The sequence below is a fragment of the Pogona vitticeps genome, chromosome 2 (assembly GCF_051106095.1).
Source record: "Pogona vitticeps strain Pit_001003342236 chromosome 2, PviZW2.1, whole genome shotgun sequence".
NCBI classification, from domain to species: domain Eukaryota; kingdom Metazoa; phylum Chordata; class Lepidosauria; order Squamata; family Agamidae; genus Pogona; species Pogona vitticeps.
The window spans coordinates 277563713-277582524 of record NC_135784.1 but is presented as its reverse complement, the minus strand read 5'-3'; the positions used below and the strand labels follow the sequence as shown (position 1 = coordinate 277582524).

The window sequence follows — 18812 nt, the reverse complement described above, 5'->3', positions numbered from 1 at the left end:
TACAGTAAGCACTAATGAAACTTATGTTGTTTGTTTTGACATACATATTGCCCCCATAGTGCTTGGAACACTCTCTAGGCAGTGTACAACATAATTAGGCAACGAACAACTTGCCTCCCCAGCAAGCTGGGTAGTAATTTTAGCAACCTCAAAAGAATGGAAGACTGAATCAACCTTGAACCAGCTATCTGAATCCGTTCAGCTCAAACTCAGGTTGTGAGCACATGCCTGACTACAAGTTCATAGTTTAGCCATTGCACCACAGGGCTCCTGAGGCTAGTGAAGTCCCATCCCATCTCTCCTCTTCCAGAAAGACTCCAGAAAGAAACAAAACAATATATTTCTTCACTTAAACCAACTGAAGTTTATCTCTCTATCCAAATTGGGGAAACACTTGTTAAAAACCTAAGGTCATAAACTATGGTTTATTGTTACATTAGGAATGAGCATGTGAGATCAGTTTTCTGCAACTGTATGGATATGGTTATATTTTCTTACATGTTCTATTTTATAATAACACCTGTGGTCTTTTGTCCTTTATTTTTACCTGTTATTTATCATTACACAATCTCCTTACTGCACTATCAGTGGGAATGAGTTACTTTTCTCTCCACTCTTTGTGTTTTGCAATCAACCTATTACTTGTCTTCTTGTTTTCACACAATTTAAACTTCAGTTTGGCTTTCTGCTCATTCCTCTTTGTCTTGCTCAGATTTGTTCAAAATACGCCTTTTCCTCTTTCTACCCTGTCTTCTTATTATCTTCAGTGATTATAACATTTATTATAATTAAGCAGCTCATCCATCTTCTCAGCTTGTCTTCTCCCCTTAGTTCTTTCAACCATTTTGTTGCCAAAAGGTTCACTTGGACATTCTTACAGCATTCACACATAGGAGTATGCCAGGAATCCTGTCTTATTAAGTCACAATGCACTAGAACGGTGTGCTGCAGCACAAAACACATTTGTTCCTTCCTTAAGCATGACATATAAATCTGAGATTATTTTTTCCATCCAAATAAGCCAAAGATTTATTTCTCAGATAGAAATCTACTGATGTTCACATAACTTGCCACAGAGTTAACTGCATCTATTTGATGAGGTGCCAGGTTGCATGTCTTGGCTACATGCCTGGTCATGGGCCGAACTGCAAAATTGAGATGCATCCTGGTACCTCATCAGTTAGCTGCAATTAGCCACAACAAGTTATTCGAACTTCATGAGAATACTAATATGATTACGAACATCATCTGTTTGTTTAAAACACTTATACCCCATTCTTTCAGGCTAAAATTCCACAGCGGGTTATAGAAAGATATAAGGTAGCCAACACCTTTAGGTTTATAAACTAGAAAGACACAACTTAGAAAAAAAGTTGCATTCTTGAGAGGAAAAATGAAAACTTCAAATCTCAAATATGAAATCCTATTCTGACTTGGTCTGTAAAATGAACAGGCTGGGCGTCTTGGTTCCATCTAGCCTCAGAGAATTAAAAAGTCACTGGTCTTACAGGCAGGGCCTCCACCTTGTGGGATTTTACAGTAATCTACTAGCTTCTTTTCACTCTCTCTGTTACAAGTAAGGCCCAAACAACAACACTGCTTTATTTTAACTAGTCCTGGGACTCTACTTCACGGCACAGTTGATTCTAAAAGCCTCTGTGACGGAGAGAGAGGCCCAAGGCAGCTAACAAAAGGAGCAGAAAGTGGAGGTGACATTTCTCACTATCAGCTGAATCTTCTGATTCCTAAACCATCAAAATATTCTGGTTTCAAGCTGATTTGCAATCCTTGGTTGCAAGCAGTTTCTTGGCCAGCCTTTTAAGAGATGGCAAAGAAAAGTTTTTAAAATGTTTTTATAACGGATGCAGCACAGTTGCTGAGCAGGGGAAGTGATTAATTTGCCAATATTTTCAAATGGCTTGCTTATTAAGCAACTTCACAAATTTAGTAGCAGTGGTTTCAATGTGAACGGCCAGGATTGATTAGCTCATTCTAATCAAGCCCAACTGTTCCAATGTGGCCTACACTAGTTCACTGCTACAAAAAGCCATACCCTTAGACTTAGGACAGCTGGGTTCCAGGCCTCACTTAGCCATGAAATTCAGTGAACGATCTTGTGCCAATCACACTCTCAGCTTAATATACCTCATAAGATTTTTGCAAGGAAAAAGAGGAGGGAAGCCATAAATACAGCTTTTACTGTAGATTGCGCAGGAAAGATGAGTTATACAAGTAGCAAATAAATAAATGTTCTGTCGTATACACACACATGGTCTAGTCCCAAATCATTTGTGATCTTATTCATTTAGATTTGTATCTTATTCTTTTTTGTTTACAGTGATGCCCCGAAAGATGATGTTAATTCGTTCCATTGAAATCGCTGTTTTGCGAAAACATTGTCTTGTGAAAAGCGTTTCCCCATTGGAATGCATTGAAATCTGTTTAATGCGTTCAAATGGGGAAAAATCGTCGTTGCCCAGTGAAAATCACCCATAGGGAGGCCATTTTGCAAAGCACCGATCAGCTGTAAAATCGCTATCTTGCGAAAAATGGAAGTGCTGATCAGCTGTAAAAATCGTCTTGTGAAAAACGGTCTGCAAAGCACAGACCAAATCATCGTCTAGCGAAATCCCCCATAGGAAAAACCGTTTTGCGAATCATTATAGTGATCGCAAAAAGTCATCGTCCTGCGGATTGCCCGTTTTGCGGGGTAATCGTCTAGGGGCCCCCACTGTATTCCTTTATATAGCTATTTCATGGATCTTATCTACTCCTACTTTCCTTTGAGGCCTTTCTTTTATTTTTGTTTCTCCCACACTTCAAATCCCAGCCCATATATATAATATAATATATATGCTAATACCTTATGCTAATACCTGTGCACTAGAGGATTGTGGGAGGAACACCTAGCCCCTGATGGGGGTCCCACGGGGCACCCCACAACACTTAGGAGCTCTCTTGGCCTCTGGAGGGACTGGGGCTGTGCAGCCCTGTTCTGGGTGGGAGGTGCAGCCAGGGATCACCATGCCTGGGGGGGGGGCTGGGCACAGAAAGGGGCAGGAGGTGCAAGGGCCGCTCCAACTCATACCTTGCAGGGGAAATACCATGGTCATGAAAGTGGTTTTCCCAGAGTGAGGCCCATCCATTGCACTTCAGGTGTGCTGATCCCTGTGATTTCCCCAAATGTGGGGAACTCAACTGCATAACTTGTGGTAGTAGGGGGTTGCATTTGTGTTTTCCCTGGTCTTTCTAGAATCCTTTTGATCTCTTTTTCCCTCATCAAGACCTACTGCAAAAGCAGCAAGTCCTGGTGATGTCTTGTATTGCATTCTCCCTCTTTTTCTCCCCAATGGCAAAGGATCAGGGCAAAAGGAGTCACCATGATCAGGAGCCAGGGGCCTGCTTTGACTCCTTTCACCCTCTTTCTTTGCTGCTGGAGAGAGAAAGAGGGGGGAGGCCATCTGAGACCCACTGCATTTCCAAAGGCAGTGCAGGTGAGGAGATTGCTTTTCCCCAATATGGCAGATTTCAATGCACTCCTATAGGGAACCACATTTCGCAAGACAATGTTTTCTATGGACGATTTTCATAAGACAGTGATTTTTTCCCCATTGGAACGCATTAAATAGATTTCAATGCATTCCTATGGGGCACCATGTTTTGCAAGACGATGTTTTCGCAAGACAGCTATTTCTGCGGAATGAATTAAAATAGTCTTGCGAAGCACCACTGTATTAGCTATTCCGCTCAATATCATCTGCAAATTTGACAAGCATTCCCTGCACTCCCTCATCCAAGTTATTAATAAAAATATTGAAGAGCACCGGGCCCAGGACTGAGCCTTGGGGTACCCCACTAGTTACCTCCTCCTGGTTAGAGAAGGACCCATTAATCATCACCCTCTGAGTACGATTCTGTAGCCAATTATGTATCCACCCGACACTTGATCTATCCAGCCTGCACCTAATTAGCTTGCTAATCAGGATATCATGAGGCACTTTGTCAAAAGCTTTACTGAAGTCAAGATACACTACATCTACAGCATTCCCTGTCTATCAGGGAGGTGACCTGATCAAAAACCAAGATCAAATTAGTTTGGCAGGATTTGTTCTTGACAAATCCATGTCGGTTTCTAGTTATTACTGCATTGTTTTCTAGGTGCTTGCGCAATGACCGCTTTACGATCTGTTCCAGAATTTTGCCTTGGATTGATGTCAGGCTGACTGGCCTATAGTTCCCAGGTTCCTCTTTTTTGCCCTTTTTCAAGATAGGAACAACATGGGCCCTTCTCCAATCGTCAGGCATCTCGCCCGTTTCCCATGATTTCAAAAAAACAATATGGGATATAAACCACATGACCATGGTTCAGTACAACAGAGGTATGGAAAATATTGGAAGAACTAGAAAACATTTCCACCGTGTGACCAGGGCTTATGTCTCATCTTGCCCATTTTCTCCTCTATCCTGTGTTTAGCTAGTGAGTGAAAACAGCTGAGACATCAGTGGGGATTCTGAGTAAGGAACATGAGTATTAGGAGTGTCTAATTCTTTCTTTGAGAACGGTACTCCCAGAATTCTCCAAGAACTCCCTAGACAATTCTGGGAATTCTAGACTACAGGCAGATACCTACATTTCACTTGCACAGACCCTGCTTCCTGTTCAAAAAAGAAACAACACCTGTGCCTCCAGGGAGGTCTGGGTCTTTGTATTTTATTGCTCTTCCTTTGTATATTTTAATTATTACAGTGGGGTCTCGACTTACGAACGGCTCGACATACGAACATTTCGACTTACGAACCGCTCTCATAGAAATATATGGACTCAACTTACGAACTTAGATTCGAGTTACGAACTCTTTTTTTCCTTTTTAAAAAGCTAAGTCATCTGCCCCTCTAGTGGCAGAAGGCGGAATAGCAGCTTCCCATTAGTTTCTATGGACGAAAAGAGCAGAAACGGATTAAATGGTTTTCAATGCATTCCTATGGGAAATGCAGATTCGACTTAAGAACTTTTCGACCTGAGAACTGCCTTCCAATACAGATTAAGTTCGTAAGTCGAGACCCCACTTGTATACTTTCTTCTCTAATCTGTCCTACTTGGTATACTGCTTTTCGCATTCTCAAGAATTCTTCTTAGCACTGTATCATGTTTTTCTTTTAATTTTTGTTGGAAAATTCTTGTTACATATTTGATTTTCTTTTCTCTACCAGTTCTTTGTTAAATCCCCATTAGTAACATTTCTGATCTTTTCATTCTACTGAATTTGCTCTTATTCACATTTTTACTAATCTCTCAGTTATATCACATGATTTGTTCTCTGTTCTTCTGCAACACAGAATTAATGTGAAACATGCCATACCTACTTCCCATTAGGCCAACCTAATAAGTTGATAGGTGAACATCTAGGATTTCAGAAGGTAGTTTGAAACATCTAAAAGGCATCAGACTGGGAATTACTTTCTATAAAGCCTAGCCAGTAAGGTCAAGGATTATTAGAAATGTGGTCCATAAACTAGGTGCTAGTTTATGAAAGGCTGAAGTCAGCAATCTAGTTGGGTTTTTTAAAGTAATACTGTAATGCCTAAATCTAGAATGAGGTATACAAAACATAGCAAATAAAGGCTGAAATCCAGAAAAGTAAATTAAGCAATCCATCTTTGATGGTAACCTAGAGATATGGGTCATATCTAGGATTAAATACAACTCAACACAGAAACGTGACAGGGCTTACACTAGATCTGTACTTACAAGAACTCAGCACCAGAATTCTTGTTCCTTTTTCTTTGTGTACAACGATTTAGGATTGCCTGACAGCAATTCTCATAGGCTTGATGACTAACAAAATCAGGAATTAAAATAGATAGCTTCTACCAAGCATTAGATAAGTTTATTCTCCCAGGGACAGGACAGGAGAAAAAGCAAGAAATGTTATATATGCATCCTTGCAACAAAACAAGTGACATGAAAAGAAACATTTAAAAAGGACATGAGAATATTGGCTGAGTATTCTATAACCATCCAGTAATTAATTACCTGTACAAAGTGCTCTAATATGAAATTCAAAAGGAATGACAAGTCCGCTAACAGCTGTCTCCCAGCTTCAGTTTTGATAATCAAAGCCTGAAACCAACAGATAAGTACAAGACAGATTTAATTACTTTCCCCTCTTACTTTCATTAATTTTATTAGATGGAACATTCAGTGTCCACTCTGAATACAATGCAACGCTACATTGCACAGCAAAACAAAAGATTTTTAAGACATGCACAGTATATATTACTGTGTGTGTGTGTGTGTGTGTGTGTGTGTGCGTGCGTGTGTGTGTGTATTCTTACGACACACACGAGTATATATCTGTCCAGATATATCATTTACATTTTTACCATAAAAGTTTTCATACATTGTAAGCTCATTGAGCACAATGGAACTTATGGTAAAAATGCATGAAAGTGCACCATAAGGTATGGTTTAAACTTGCCAGTTTTTCTCTATAAGGGAAAACTGATAACCTTTTCAGAATATATGTTCCCAAAGTAATTTCTTCTGGTACATGTTGGCCAAGTCAAATTTTAATCAATATATAAAATTTTTCAGGGATGTGATGGTGCTGCAGGTTAAACCGCTGAAGCCTCTGCGCTGTAAGGTCAGAAGACCTGCAGTCGTAAGATTGAATCCACCCGACGGAGTGAGCACCCGTTGCTTGTCCCAGCTCCCGCCAATCTAGCAGTTCGAAAGCATGCAAACTGCAAAAATGCAAATAAATAAATAGGTACCACCTCGGTGGAAGGTAAACAGTGTTCTGTGTCTAGTCACGCTGGCCATGTGACTACAGAGGATTGTCTGCGGACAAATGCTAGCTTATGGGTTGGAAACGGAGATGAGCACCACCGCCTAGAGTCTGGACAAATTGTCAAGGGGAACATTTACCTTTATCTATAAATTTTTTCAAAAGTTTTCATGTATTCTATTGTAAGGAACTATTTTTCATTTAGAAGAAATAAGAATATTTTGTATTTATAGGCCTAAATCCTGCTGCTTAGTGTAGTAATTTGCACTACAGTGGGCCTACTGAATCATTGGTGAGTCAACTCCTCCATAAATTCTGCTGATTCAAATGGGCCTTCTGTAATTACAACTTGCTACATTAAAGTAAGTCACAGATAGAGCAGGCACATTTGAATCAAAAGAATGTATGGAGGAAGTGACTCACCAAATCCCCACTGATTCAATAGGCCTACACTGGTGTGATTTACCAAATTAGGCAATGGGATTTTGAGAACAGACATCCATCTTTTGGATTTTCTGCAGCAGAATGTAATTGTACATATGAGCTCATTGGCCAATAACTAAATAATGTACATTCTGTTGCAGCTTTGGTAAACAATCAGTTTGCACAGCAAGATATCCTTCCAACTTTCAGAGAGTTGTTTAAAGAGTATCCCCCAACCCTGCACAAGAAATACTGGTCATCACTATCCTGGATTATGGCCAGAAGCCAACAGACTACTACCACAGTTGGAAGCTGTTCTGTCAGATAAACTTTGGGGGAGGGGGCAATTTCCCTGATCCCCTGCAGTCCCTGCCTACCCTCACAATCTGCTCTAGAAAGCTGATAAATTCTCTAGAGCACTTTTTTCAGGCAGCATGGAGGGATGAGGAACGAGGGAAGATGAGTTGAAAGTGCATCTTCCTCACCTGGCTTCACTGATAGAACTGCTTCTGTCCACAGAAGTATACCAATGGATCTTGGCCAATAAATTTTCATTTCTCCCATTTAACATTTGGTATTTGTATATCACTGAGTTACTGGTACTGCCTTTGAAAAAATATCTGTCCTGCTCCTTAGCAGCCCCTTAGATGTATCCCCCTCCCCTTCCAAGACTGCACAATCATAACTTAGGTTCATTGTAAAAGAACTGTTTTTGTGCCGTTGCAGACATCACGATTATCTGTAAATCAGAGAAGCATGTCTTCATCAACAGTGTCCCTGTATGCCATAGATAAGGTGCACAGTTATAAATGCCTTAATTATACAAGGTCACAAAAGATACTAGCTTCTACTATTCACTAAGCTCTTGAAAAAATTATCATTTATTGTTTCTGCTATCGTACTCTTTTGCCTGATAACTATTCTATAAACTATTAACTAATAACATCAGTATGCATTTCTTTTTCACTGATATGTTGCCTGACTCCTCTATGTAGCTCTATTTCAGACAGACTTCAGGTACCAATGGTATTGGAGGGATGAGTCACAAGGAAAGATGCATTTTCCTCTCAAGTCTGCAATGGAAAGCAGTTATCTATTATATAGATGTGGCCTACTGACAATTGGAAGGAGAAGACTGTCATCTTACAATTGCTGAAAAATAAATTCAATAGCAGTTGACAGGTCTGACTCACATATGACTCATTTTTGAACAACGGGAGGGGTAGCTCATCTCTCACCTTTCCCCAGTTCTTTGCCCTCTGCTCCTCCTTCCCCACCTATTGGGTGGAGGGTGAGGAGGAAGCAGAAGGAGCGGTGGGCAAGCTGAAAATAAACATAGTGAACCTGCCTGACTTGCTAGAGTACAACTGTTTTCAATATGTGAAGCTGGATTTATCTACGTGATGCCTTACTCATTAATTCTATGAAACTGCACAATACGTATCTCATAAATGACATGAAGACTTAAGACATAGGTATGAATGAAAGAAAGAAAGCACACTGTTACAAATACAGTTACAAATCTATTTTTCTTCTTTTTAAAAATAACTGTCAGGAAATTTGGTCTGGATAGATGGATAGGAACTAGTCAGATAAGAATCCTGGGAGACCTCCCAATCTTTATTATGTAGAAGAAAATGTATACACAGCTCCTAAGAGGCAATAAGAGAAGAAAAGAGGGAATTACACAGTATCTGTTCCTGGGGTCATACTAAAAAACGAGAATAGATGTTATCTCCAAAGCTCCATGTATACACAAGGAATTCCATTTGCAAGCATCAGAATCACAGCCACAAGATTTGGTAGATTTTATACTTTTTAATTTTATTTAATTTTATTTATTTATTTGATTTATACCCCGCCCATCTGGCCTATAAGACCACTCTAGGTGACTTTAAAACGGAGAGCACTGAAGAATGTGTTAAAAACAGGAGAATCTATTAACCATACCTTTAAAGAAACAACTAGGTCCTATAAAACAAAATAAATATTACAGCATATTTGTCTGTTAAATGTAGCCTCTGAATATATTATTTGTACTTTTATCCCATGTTGTTCAATTACATGGAAAAACATTGCTTTAATAATGATACTTGAAAGAAAGGTTGCCTCCATTAAAAGAACCCTGCATTTACTAACATGTCTATTGTAAAGTCATATTTCCATTTCAAATGGCATGTCTATTTTCCTTTGAACACTGCTAAATTTTCTAAAATACAGACTTACATAAGAGTAAGTTTCAAGATCAAAGGCACAATTTTTTTTGGAATTTTAAGAATTAAGCTTTTGATTTTTAAATTTGCAGTAAGATTGCTAAATAAAATAAAATGCAGGGAGGATGAATCAAATTAGTATTTTTTAAGTTCTTCTAAAAATTTTTAGAATATGGCTTTTATTTTCTGTGAGGAACACAAGTGGTAACATATTTATTGGCACCAATTCACCAGTACGATTCATACCACTGCACTTACACTGTTACAAATAGCCAACAGAATTATGGCCACTGACTTCTTAACAAGAATTGACTCTCATTAGTTAATTGAAAAGGAACTGGATAAAAACTCATTCCCACAATCAAACTCTTCATAAAAAAGTGGAAATTGCCATTTGCACCTTTCTTTTAAAGTAACAAGTCCCGTATATTACAAGGAGTAGCACATAAACTTGCAGTGTGCTGTTCAAAGCTTTCCCCAGGAAACACATTCCAGGATTAGACATGTCCCCCAAAAACCTGTGGGGTAGAATTAGAAAACCACAGTTTTAACCCTTTTTTATTATACCCAATAACAATCATTGATGCTCCAATGTTATTAGGTATAATAAAAAAGGGTGAAAACTGTGGTTTTCTAATTTAAAAGTTGCCACGAAAGGAAAAAGCAGTCTCTACCATTGTAGTTTCTGTGACAGAGATCACATGAAAATTCCTCATCATTTCTAACTACAGTATATGGTGACTAAATCCACCATATACTTTACTTATTTGTACAGCACTTCTATTTTTTCTTTTAAAAACGGTTAAATTTTGCTGTCTGCTTGATAAGTGCTTTGACCATAATCTTCAGGCAGATCACTGTGGAAATAAAAGGATGGTGATGTTACCACATTGTATATACATACATACCTCATGAGATTTGGTTAATGTACAATGTGATCACATTAACATAATGGTCTATTTATGTGAACACGCTTCTGGTTATGAGTTCTCTTCTCTTCATCTGATATGGCCATAAAGAATATCTGCGGTTTCTGCTTCCATTTTTAACTAATCACAACCAAATCGAACAAACAACACTTAATTTTATGGGTTGAGCAAATAAGCCAACTTCAAACTTTATTACTAAAAAGAATAGCAGTAAATGTGGTTTGCAAACAGAATGGAAAAATATAAACTTAGGAGAGGCTCCAAAATAACATGTATTCCTATTTTAAAAAGAAAGAAGTCAAAGTAGTCCTACTACAGTGGACCCTCTGTTTACAGAATTAATCCGTATTGGAACGGTGGCTGCAGGTTGAAAAGTCTGTAAGTCAAGTTTCCATTGACCTACAATGCATTGAAAACTGATTAATCCCGTAACCAGCCGTTTTTGTTCCATTTTTGTTCCATTTTGTGTTTTTTTTCTGGTCTGTAGGTCAATTCTCCGGCTGCAAGTGGAACCTAAATTTTGCAGCCAGAGAAGTCTGTAACTCGAAAAGTCTGTAAGTCAAGCCATCTGTAAGTTGAGGGTCCACTGTAAGAGCGTAACATTATTTTAATCTTCATCCACACAGATTTTTTAAAAACCTGCAGTGTGTTACTTCTGGAGTAAAATATGACTCCATGGGAATTTCATTGCGTTGACAATAGGAAAAGGTTATGGTTAAGGAGCACTGTTTTCCCCCAATGCATTGAGAATTTTAATTTCCTCCCAAATGGCATCAGCCTACTCACAAACTGAAAACGTTTCTTCTGCATTCTAGCATCACAGCTCATCAAAAAACAACATTGGGCCTTTCCTTATTTTGCCCCAATATATAACACTGATTGAAACAAAAGAGATGCTAATGGGAAAATTGAATAGATTTGTTGAGTTAATTTTAATGCCAGCTGCTTTTTGCCTGATTAAAATAACTGTACACTGTAAAAACTGACCAAACCTTGGGACACTGTTTACAAGTCTTCAGATGACATTATTGTAAAAAGGCTATCTTGTGGATTTCATTCTGGTTGAATATTCCGACAAAACCTAACTCTGTGGTACAAAAATCGCCTATTTGTCTAGATGAAGTTTAAACTCACCCAAAAATAGTAAGTTCCTCAATGAAGTTAGGAAAGTATAATTTTGTGAGGACCAAGAATTCTGTTGGAGATTATTTTCAAACCTACAATACTTAACATGCCTTAAAGGGGGGGGGGGGGGAATCCTCTTAACTTACATGTGTGATGTATGTAGGCCTATCTCATTAAGTAAAAATGAACTTGCAGATACAGTACTGTTTTCTGCTACAGCCATCCGGCTACTATATTTACCATGGTTGCAATTATTACTGTCCTTTCCTGTTTCGGCTAGTGCACCTTTTCTTCTCTCTGACTCAGTGAATGAATGAACAAGTCAAGAGTAAGCACCCTTTAAAATTTATTTGGATGATCCACAGAAATTCTGAAGATGTAGTGAAAATACAGGATGCAGGTTGCTGTTCCAACAAAGATTTTTGAGAAAGAAGTCCAATTATCTTTTGCTAACCAGAGATGAAAGGAAATTGGAGGAACATAGACTAAACCTAATTTATTTTCTAAAACTTTTTTTTATTTGCAAGCCAGTCATAGGTCAGTCTTGAGTAAATATCCTCAGTTCTAATGACCAAAATCCTATTTGAAATTTACACTTGCATAAAATAAATTTCATAAGTCTTGGTAGCAAATTGTCAGTCATTAACAAGGTGCTGACTGCATTCCTAGGTGTGTGCCTAACTGCATAACTCAGCACACACTCAGGAGTGCAACTTGTGAAGGAACCTTATACCGGTGTAAACTGCCTAAATTTCAAGCTATCAAAATTTTCTTCCTTCCTTTGCAGCTACTGCACCTGATCAGTCAGGCCCATTCAAGCCGCACAAGGAGAAAAGACAGTGTTTTCCCCCAGTACAAGAACGAGGCAAGATGTATGACAGGAAAAGGACTACATACTTTCCTTGGCAGGGCTCGTGGCAGGCTCATACCTTTTCTTTAATCAAGTGGAAGTCTAGGTGAGTCTGGACAAGAGTAAAATGATACAAAAATTCTACTACTTTTCCACCTCTCTTTGTTCAGTCTGTTATTTGTCTAACTCTATCCATCTCTTAATCACAGTATGTCCAAGATATGTTGGGTACACTAAGCAATCAAAGATTTTCTGAATGATTTTCAGTAATGTTTTCTTGTTGAATGCCTACAATTATTCTTATTTTCCTTGCTCTTCTATCCACAGGAAAGTAAGTCATCAAAGCAAGCAGCAGTCTTTTTTCCTTGTTAAACTTCACTTAGCTGGGCCTGTGCTACAGTCATATTACACTCTCCTGAACAATCTGATTTTCTAGAAGTGGCTATGTAGCAAAAATGAGCATCCTATTCTTGGTAATAATCATTTAGTGTTTTCGGGAATGCTCTGAAGCCTACAGATGAGTGCACTATTTAAATTACTACATGAAATGTAAATATTGTACTGTTTAGAGCATACTCGTATAATAAGAACTTTTTCAAAAATCTGCCCTTGGTGACCAGAAAGGGGTTCCTACAACCCCCTAAACATGAAGATAACAAAGTGTCCTCTTTTATAAATCTCATGGTACTACAAATTATTAACTTTATTTGCAGGGAAACAGGTTAGTAAGTTTCAGAAAGCAGTGTGCAGTGGATTAACTTGAAAAGCTGCCTGACCCCACGAAAAACTGACATAACCAATAATTGAAAAACTATTTCTAAAAGTTGTAAGATCTCAGTTTATTGTTATTCTGTTTGTTTTGGGTTTTTTCCCCTTTCTTTCTCCTCCCACTTTCAAAAAGTGCATCTTAGCCAAAAGGTTTGCTTCACTGTGGCACACATAACCACCCTCCACTACTCAGAGGTCCCCTACCCCCGGTCCGTGACCCGCCAGCGGTCTGCGGCCTATCCAGGACCAGGCCACGGAAACAGATCTCCTACCCCCCCCGAGCACCCACCTTGCAAGCACACTGCGTGTATGTTCCACCGCCTGTGAGCATGCTGTGAACATGCACGTAAGCACCCCTGTATGTGTGATGTGCACATGTGAGTGAGAGTTCCGCTCCCCTGTGGGTGCGCCACCCCCCTAACCAACCCACAGTTGAGAGCCACTGCACTACATAAAGGACTCATCCAAATGTGATTTCAATGTGAGTTGAAACTGCGATTCTTTTCTCCACTGATGCAGAATGAATCACTTCAAAAATCTATACCTGCTTAATTTTCCCTTTAATACTATCTGGATTGAGTCTCTGCATGAATTTGTCCTCTTCCTTCCTACCCCAGCTCTTCCTCACCTTCTGTCCCCATTCTCCACCCTATCTCCACCCCTTGGAAAAGGTGTACACACAATGTGTGTGAGAAGAATCCTTTCAGCACTTAAAGGAAATTGAAAGGATGGTACAGGAAACAATTCCCTCCAAGAAAGATCTGTGAAGGATGTACAAGAAGCAGAGTGCCTGAAGGTTTCTCATATAGCAACTTATTGCTGCTTTCTAATGAAATTCACTAACTTTTCAGGTGAATGCAAGATGGGGGGGAGGGGTTTCTTACCTTTCCTCTTTGCTCCATTCCGTGATGTCACAGCTGACATCACAGCTGATCTCAGGGGAGTACTAAATATATATGGCTCCAAAGGAACAGGGCCAAAGGGCATCCAAAGCAAGCGCAGACACCAAAAAAGAAAAGAAAATATCTACAACAATAAAAAAATACCCAAGCAAGGCAAAATAATGTGGAAGCAGAAAGATGGTAGAGCTGATTCAAATTTATTTATTTGTTTGTTTGTTTGTTTGTTTATCACCCCGATAATGCAAGCACTACTCTGCCCAGTTTACAGGTTGCGGACCGTTAAAAACAATCCCTGAAAGACATGCGGTATTGTCATGTGGATAAATTAAACTTATCTAAATTAATGGGCTAGAGAACTACAGTACCTCTTAAACAGGGTCAAATAGAATGTGTGAATAAGCTCAGAGGAAAAACAGGTTCAGCACTAGAAGTTTCCTTTGTGATGGTCCGTTTCAACCTTTTATATAACTGGTGCTGAACATCATCATTGCTGTAAGCCTGAAAATGCATACCAGCAAGTGCAATAGACTCTAATTAACATAGTGACGCTACAGGATATGGGCCTTAAGCATTAAATCACAGTAAGACTTCTTTTCTGATATTTTTACTTCTATAATCCTTATTTCAAAAATTATAATGGAACTCACAGATCCCATCCAGCTGCTTTGCTATAAACCTATTCCCCAACTTCCACAAATCTATTCAACTCGGATAAAATATGTATCACTCAGCAGTCATGAAACTGAGACACTCACTTTCATTTTTTAAAGGGAAAAAAACAACAGCTTTTGTATTCCCTGTGAATGCCAAAATAGGTCTGCATCATATAATCTATGCTCAATAAAATCTTAAAACTGCTGGTAAAATTTGGAAGGGTTTCACATTACCAGAATTCCTTACCACACAAAAACCCTAGTGAAAGAAATATATACTGTAAATTGTAGACATACAAAAATTGGGGACATTTTCCCAATTCACATCCATCAAGAGTTCAATGTTGCTTAGCTCCACATGATGAAAACACATATGATCTTAATATAACCACTTCAGTTTTGTGTGTTCCAATTTATAATATGTATTAAATCTTTAAAACAGGTGAGCAGCAAAAATAATGTTAAATCTTTAGTAATTTTTCTACCTTTGAAATAACAGCTTTTTAAAATATAAGGAATTATCTCCTACAATTCTGCAACTATTCTCTGTACATCTTTAATAATGTTCTTATTTTGTTATCAGAAAACAGAGGGAAAAGTTTCAGTGATGGCAAAGAATGAATTGAATGCTTTGTTTTAAATGAATGTTTAATGCAAAAACTTTTTTTCTAATAGTTTGTCAAAATACATACTTTCATTAAAGTTTACACATTTGCTGGCTTGCAATATGCAAATACTAGAAACTAATTAAATGGCTACATACAGTTCTACATTAAATCATTATTTGGCAAGCATACATTTTATTAAGGACATTTTGAAAGGCTGCCCTGTCTTTCAGCTTTAATTTTAAAGCAGAAAGATGTTTTCTTCTTCAGAAAAAAAATGCATTTCTCATAATAAAGGAAAACATTAAAAGCCTATGACATCAGTTTTCATTGTTCTCAGGGCCCTCCAGCATATAACCACTATATGTCCAATGCACTTCAGTAATAACATATTGTTACTTAGACTCTTACATACTCTAAAAAATTAAGCTACAAATATTTCTACCTGGACATTTTGAAAACCAACTTGTAGTCTGTTCTAAGATGTTAAAAATATATATATATATGCTAATATAATACCAAGATAGCAACCACTGCTGGCTCCCCTTCATGTTTGCAAATGCACTTCAATTGTGCATTTTGATTAAACAAGCATCAACCAGGTTTTCATAAACACAACTATAGAGGATTTCTGCAAGGTACACTCTATGTCGTCTGGCTCCATTAGTAAGGGAACAAGCCCTAAATGTATTCAAGGTGGCTTTCTACTCAGGTCACACTGTTAGGACTGCACTGTTTGAAAGACAGTGCGGATTATGCACCATTTACTTAGAAATTAGTTCTGCTGGAATCTGCTTGGCTTTTATGCACATTAAGGTAAAATTTAATATAACGCTCATTTTGTATTTAGTTGTAGCATAGCCCTATTCTGTTCTTACATCTTTGTTCTTAATGGCTTTTATCAGACTACATCCAGCTTCCAGTACAGTCAGATTTTCATGAGCATTAAGCCTATAATTTCCTTTTTCATGTACTAAGCAATACTGATTTTTCTGTTCGTTTTGAAATCTTACAACCCCACATGCATACAACTGAGAATTAGGATGCATTATCAATGTTCTGATCATTTTACCACACACCATTCAACATATTGTCCAAGAATGCAGCTAAAAGGCATATGTGTGCTTTTGTCTTTTCATTGTCATTTCTAGCTATATTGTTCAAAATCAAGGGGAACACTTACATATTAATGCAACATCGTTTTAATGAAGTTTTCAAATACAGTACTGTCTGAAAAACAAAAGCACTTCATGCAAACCTAATTATGGGGGGGGGATTCTCACCAAAGTATATATTTTTAAACATAAAGTGGATATCAAGTAATGTTAGTTCCTTGTGTACTTATTAATACAGTACTTGAACTTGCTTTACTAAAATACAGTGTGAGCGATTCATATAAAGTTCTGGTTTAGGCAATACATTTGCTGGATCATTAAATACTGTATTTACAATTAAGGCAAGCTTTTGAGTTTTCCAGAACTCTTAACCAGGCAACAAAGATGGTATAAAATGTGGCGTTCATGCAGGAAATCCAAAAATTGGGCCTGGTTCATGCAGACTGCCAGAAAGGCAAAATTGAGTTTTAGATTCTGCATGAGATAGAGATGACACAGATATCAATTACAGGCACTCTATCTCACTGAAGACAAAAACATGATCTGCCCTGCTACTCCCCCCACCTCCCTCAGGCAGAGATGCCAATTGCAGATTTCTTAAAAGAGCAATCTTGTGCATGTTCATTTGGAACAAAGTCCCACTAAACTCAGTGGAGCTTACTACCTCATAAAAGGTATAGGGCTGAAGTCTTGATCAATAAAATATTAAAAATTAAAAGGAACATATAAGAACATTTGTCCTTTTGCTTCCTTTCTCTACATGAGTGGCATTACTTACGGGATTTACCAATGAAATTAATTATCAATATTTTACTTTAGCTTATTTCACTTGTACTGTAGGAGGCACTCTTACAAATCTACATCATAAAAATAATTTTAAATATCTGGCAACATTGCAGAAGTTTCACAATAAATTTTGTTATGAACAAGATTTCCTGGGCCCTCAAGGGAACAAAGATGCAACTGGGAGATTTTTTTTTAATTCAATGATTATTTACTATTTTTCCCCTTACAAAACAGTTTTTATTTTCCATGTTTTGTTTGCTATAACAGAATGACAGCACTTTACTAAAGAACCAGGTACTGTATTACTGTTTTCCAGCTTTGCATACTAAAAGGTACATGTCAAACAAGGATTCACTCGCCACAAAATAAAATAAAATAAAACATGTTACAATAAAAGTTTAACATGATTGTTCATGAAACATACACTGATAGTAATCTAGGTTGGTGAGGTTGCTGATGTGGCACACCAACAAACATTAACACTAATAATTTCCAATAATACTAAAAGGCAGGGAGGGGCTTCCTTTGAGTTTCTGAATGATGCAAGGGTTGCCTGCAGAAGTCAATTTTTAAAAATTAGAATAAAAGTTATTTTCTGTCCACAACCATCTCTGAGATCCAGGAGTATTTCTGAATCACATCTGGGCACCACCAACCCCTTTGTGAAAGACCATATCCAGTTGTTGTCAGTTCCCTGCACTGCAGTGCAATGCAGCCCAAGAAAGGTTGGGTACGACCGAACGCTAGACAGAGGTTCCTCTATGCACTCTTCCCCTTCCAAAAGGAATATACTGTAATTCATTTCTTATAGTACACAGAGTGGTGAGATGAGAGAAGGCGAAAAGGGAAGGGATCCCAGCAATCTGTACGATTTCATAAAACGTGCAATCCCAGAGTGTTGGTTTTTGTTTTGCTTTGCTTTTTAATCTGACGTTGTGATCTAGCATCCTCACGATATACCCTCTGCGGGTGAGAAAGAAAACCGTGTCCCATTGAACACCAAGCATCAAAACTTCAGCAGCGGCTGCAGCGAGGCAGGGGAGGGGAAACTCCCGTTTTGCATTACGCCTGTCCTTTCCCCACCGCCCGCCCGCTTTCTGCTCACATGGGGGGAAAGGGGCAACCCCGCGTAATCCCCCCTCCCCCCCTACCAGTCAGCCTCCAGCGATTAGTTCCGCGTTCCCCGGGCGCACGCGGAAGGAGAGGGAGGGGAGGGAGAAGAGGTAGGCGGGGAGGGAGAGAGGGATTCCCAGTCGTGACTCTGGGGAGGCAGGCGCGCGCGCCGGGCGGGAGAACCCACGCGCTTCCATCCCTGTCCAAGTCCCCGGGAACGCTGCGCTAGCTTAGCTCAAGGAATCCCTTCCGCGCGCCCCCGGGACCCCCAACCTTTGCAGCCTTCCCGATGATCGTTCACCTCTTTGCCTCCGTGCTGGCGGCCAGCGAGCCATCAAGAGACTAGGAGAGGAGGAAGGAAAGGAAAACTCGCGCGTTCGGGAGGGAATTCCCAAAACAACTTCGCCGCTTACCGATCAGTCTGGCGAAGGATATGAAAAGTTCAATAACCAGAATCGGTATAAAGCCTTTTCGAGGTCTGATAGGAGGTGAATTTCCAACCCCATAACTTGGCAAGCTGGCCCGGGGAGTGGAGGTGCGGG

General features: G+C 38.9%; 1 protein-coding gene and 1 non-coding gene across 4 annotated transcripts in view; one reads left to right on the top strand and one right to left on the bottom strand.

The window, feature by feature from the left end:
- The window catches only part of SV2C (synaptic vesicle glycoprotein 2C), a 113248-nt gene that overhangs the window by 93549 nt on the left and 887 nt on the right, over nt 1-18812 (bottom strand). The gene's annotated exons all lie outside the window — the stretch shown is intronic.
- On the top strand, nt 3081-3244 carry LOC140705043 (U1 spliceosomal RNA). The gene has a single exon (XR_012084612.2). It is a non-coding gene; the product is annotated as a U1 spliceosomal RNA (small nuclear RNA).